We start from the raw sequence: 5,000 nt of genomic DNA, 5'->3' as shown, positions 1-5,000 counted from the left end.
CAGGTGCTTTGTTCTCTACTTTGTCTTGTTGGCAAACAAGACAAGTGCGGACGTATACTTCAATGTCGTCCCTCATGCGAGGCCAATAATAGGACGACTCCAACAATGCCATTGTGCGTTTCTGCCCAGGGTGACCTGCCCATGCAGTGTCGTGCCCTTCTTTGATCAGTGTCCGCCTAAGGTTGCCCCATTTTGGCACATAAATGCGCCTGCCTGTCGTGTATAGGACCCCGTCATCGACCCAAAATTTCTTTGTCTTGCCTTGGCTGGCCAAGGCAAGGAGCTGCTTTGCTACTGGATCGTGTTGCATGCCCTGTTTAATAGCATCAACAATGTCGCTGCTGGTCGTGCTTACCATAGCTGCCAGCACTGCCTTGCGACTCAACGCGTCGGCAACAACATTGGGTTTTCCGGGCTTATACTCCAAGGTGTAGTCAAATTCTGCCATCTAGCTTGCTTGGGAGACAGCTTCTTTTAGGACTGAAAATAGCTTGTCGCCACGTTATCCGTCTTGACAATAAAATGCGCTCCTAGCAAGTAGTGACGCCATGTCCTAAGGCAGTGGACTACGGCTGTCATTTCTTTTTCTTGGACCGTATACCTCCGCTCCGCATCGTTCAATTTTCTGCTTTCAAAAGCTATGGGGTGTCCTTCTTGCATTAGGACACCACCAATAGGAAAATCAGAAGCATCGGTATGGACCTCAAACACCTTGGCAAAGTCGGGTAGAGCCAACACAGGCTCCTTTATGATCGCCTCTTTTAAGCGCCTCAAACGCTTCTTGGCAAGAAGCTATCCACTTCCACTCACGGTTTTTCTTCAACAGATCCGTAAGAGGTGCTGTAATGGCTGAATATCCAAGGATGAACCGCCTATAATAATTGGCGAGGCCAAGAAAGGACCGTAGCTTGGTTACTTTCGTCGGGGCCTCCCAATCTCGGATGGCACTGATTTTGTCACCCTCCATTCGGATTTCTCCTTGGCTGATCGTGTGCCCAAGGAACTGAACCTGTGGCTGAGCAAACGTGCATTTCTCCCTTTTTACGCACAGCTCGTTCTCCCTCAACACTTGGAAAATCTTGCGGAGATGCTCTAAATGCTCCTCCAAGCTGTTGCTATAAACCACGATGTCATCAAGATATATCACAACAAACTGATCCAAGAATGAGTGAAACAGTTTGTTCATCAACGTGCAAAAGGTAGCTGGGGCGTTAGTCAAGCCGAAGGGCATGACTAACCATTCAAACGCGCCATACCGAGTCACACAAGTCGTCTTTGACTCATCTCCCTCGGCTATGCGGACTTGGTAATATCCTTTCCTCAAATCCACCTTTGTAAACACTTTTGCCTGCCCCAATCGATCAAACAGATCGGTAATCAATGGAATTGGATACTTGTTTTTCACCATGACCTTGTTAAGGGCCCGATAATCAATGCACAACCGCAATGTCCCTTCCTTTTTCTTCTGGAACAGAACATGTGCGCCAAATGGTGCCTTTGATGGGCATATGTGCCCAGCTTTAAGCAATTCTTTAAGCTGCTTCCTTAACTCCTCAAGCTCGGGTGGTGCCATGCGATAAGGGGATATCGCTGGTGGCTTGGCTCCTAGAACCAACTCGATCTGATGGTCAACCTCCCTATGCGAGGGTAACTGCTTTGGCAACTCATCAGGCATCACGTCCTTATTTTCTTCAAGGACCCGCTGCACACATGGGGGCAGTGCTTCCCCCTCACTGGAACTGCTTTCATCCGCTGCTGCCACAAGAGCAGCAAGAAAAGTTGGCTCTCCTCTCTTGAACCCTTTCACCAATTGCATCGCCGATAAGTGCACGCCCGCTTGATGTACCCGAATCAGCGGCGCGTCACAAGAGCAACCTGAATCTCGGATCAAGAGTTGGTTGAGACGCGGTGAAATGAACGCGTTGATCTCATACCAAAAATCTAGACCCAATACAATATCAAAAACGTCCATGGGGGCAACGGTGAAGTCGGTAAACCCTTGCCAATCTCCTAGGACGAGATGGACTTTTGGTGCAAATCCATTTACGTCCGTGGGAAGGCAGTTAACTGTTTTTAACAGCGAACCACTGGAAACATATGAAAGATTCAGCTCCTTTGCTTTCTGCTCCGTTATAAAATTGTGCGTCGCACCGGTGTCCACCATAATGCGGACTGGTTTGCCTTTCAACGTCGCCTCTACGAACAGTGATTCTCTTGGCGATTTGGGGCGGTTTGGCCAAGATGGAAGCAAGCGTCATGTGATTGAACAAGCCTGCCACCTTAGCCTTTGCTTGTTCCGCACCCTCTGCCCTTGCACCTTTCTCACCGGTCTGAACCCCGGCTTGCGCAACTGCTTGTTTGTTGGCAGCAAGCATAGTACCTAACTTGCCCAACAAAGGACAATTTTTATAACCATGGCCTGATTGTCCACATAAATAACAGCCATCGTTTGGAGTGAAGTTCTTCTTCCTTTCTTCGTAATTTTTACGAAAATTGAAATTAGAACCTCGGTTGCTATCTCGGTCTCCTCTAAAGTCACGACCCTTGTAGGGGACAAATCTGCCTTTGTCCTTGTTGCCATGATCAACCTTGGCAGCAACTTGCTTCCCTCGGTTATCCTTTGCCTTAACATTGTCGGTGCGAAAATCATTCAACGACTCCGCCACCACAATAGCTTCGTCGACGTCTTCGACTTGACGTCACTGCAATTCTTGTTTGGCCCAGTTTTGAAGGCCATCCAAGAAATAAAATAACAAATCCTCACTGGTCATACTCGGGATTTGAAGAGTGAGCCTTGTGAACTCTTTCACGTACTCGCGGATGGACGATGTTTGCTTGAGCTCCCTCAACTTTCGACGGGCCTCGTGCACAACATTTTGGGGGTAAAACTGCCGCTTTAACTCCCTTTTGAACTGCTCCCAATCATCGATGGAACATGTCCCTCTCTCCATGTCCGCCTTCTTTCTACGCCACCACAATGTGGCTGTGTCGCCCAAATACATGGCTGCTGTCCGAATACGAGCAGCTTCGTCAACAATGTTGACGTGCTCGAAATATGCCTCCATTTGCCAAATGAAGTTCTCCACATCTTGAGCGTTCCTCTCACCTTTGAACTCCTTGGGTTTAGGAACCTCTATGCGAGTTTCACGAACGTTGACTGGACCAGCACTATTTGTGAGCTTGGCCGCTTCCAGCTGCGTCTTCAAGGTCTCCTTTGTTCTCGCAAGGCGGACGGCGCCTCCCGAGCCTGAGCTCAAGGCTGGTCAGCGCCTCCTTGTGCTCGCTGCTCTCCGCTTTGAGCTCCTCTCGGAATTCATCTAATCCCTCAAGAGCTACTGATTCGAGAGTGCTAAAATTGCCTTGTAAGTTGTCAAAACGTTGGTTCAAGGTGAATAACCCAGCCTCTGTGTGGACGACTTTTTCCACCAGCGTGTTTGACACCGAACTCTCGCACACATCACCCAAAGGAGGTGGCTGGAATGCCAACCCCTCAGATGTAACAGCGGGTGGACCTCTAACTCGGCTTTTGTCACGCTGTTTCTTCTGTTTTGTTGTCTTCTTGGTAGGGGACTCGTCTCCACCATGGTGCTCATCGCAGACAGCCTCTTCTTCGTTGTTGTTAGCCATGCTTAATGCTCACTCTGCTACCACTTGTCACGGGCCTAAAATCTAAGGCGTCGTGGGGCAGCCTTGATGGTCTCATTTACCACTCAATGCTTCAGCCCTTAACCGAATCACTGGCATAAAAGCAGTGAAGAACTAAGCTAAACACACACAAGAATGCTGGAAATAAAGATGAACACAGCTTGGGAGGCAAGTGCCCTTTTCAATATATTTCTTTGAGTGAATTTTACAAGTGTACAAGGTTGGTGATCAGCCCTCATGGCTTACACGTTTTATAGCTGAACATATGTCCCTAAAGGGGTGATTTTACAATGGGAAAAAGGGCGTCTAAATCTGTCTACACTAAAGGGGAAACATTGGGGGAAAACAGTCAACTTTCCCAAAGTGGCAAAGTTGCAGGCTGCCTTTCTTTGACGGCCCCTGTGCTTGTCTCTGCTGGGCAGTGAGCATAAATCAGTCCATGGCTGAGCTTCTAAGGCATTAATTGCATCCCATGGTTGAACAAGGAATCTCGCATGCTTGTTGACTCATTGGCACACAGTTTTTGGCCATTGCTTGGCCGATTCGAATTTCCAAATGGCACTAAGTGCGGGCTGTTTTGTGTGAGCAGTGGCGGGGCAGCACACTACGCTCTGTATACATTATCATGGGATAACATTATAGGATTTCGGTCCTATTACGTTGGCCTTCGAGATCGGAGTAATGATTAACAGGGACAGTCGGGGGCATTCGTATTTCATAGTCAGAGGTGAAATTCTTTGATTTATGAAAGACGAACAACTGCGAAAGCATCTGCCAAGGATGTTTTCATTAATCAAGAACGAAAGTTGAAGGCTCGAAGACGATCAGATACCTTCAGGGTCTCAACCATAAACGATGCTGGCCAGGGATCGGCGGACGTTGCTTGTAGGACTCCACCGGCACCTTATGAGAAATCAAAGTTTTTTGGGTTCCGGGGGGAGTATGGTCGCAAGGCTGAAACTTAAAGGAATTGACGGAAGGAAACCACTAGGAGTGGAGCCTGCGGCTTAATTTGACTCAACACGGGGAAACTTACCAGGTCCAGACATAGTAAGGATTGACGGAGGTAACTCTTTCTTGATTCTATGGGTGGTGGTGCATGGACGTTCTTAGTTGGTGGAGCGATTTGTCTGGTTAATTCCATTAACGAATGAGACCTCAGCCTGCTAACTAGCTATGCGGAGGTATCCCTTCGCGGCCAGCTTCTTATAGGGACTACAGCCTTTTAGGCCGCGGAAGTTTTGAGGCAATAATAGGTCAGTCCTGTGCGTTTCCGAGCTATGGATGGAATCTTGGGATTTAGGGTGAGAGGACCCTTCCTAGGATGTTATGGCATGTGCTTACCAAGTTTGGCA

This window comes from Lycium ferocissimum, chromosome 8 (assembly GCF_029784015.1).
Source record: "Lycium ferocissimum isolate CSIRO_LF1 chromosome 8, AGI_CSIRO_Lferr_CH_V1, whole genome shotgun sequence".
Classification (NCBI taxonomy): Eukaryota; Viridiplantae; Streptophyta; class Magnoliopsida; order Solanales; family Solanaceae; genus Lycium; species Lycium ferocissimum.
Note: the sequence above shows the minus strand (reverse complement) of the source record.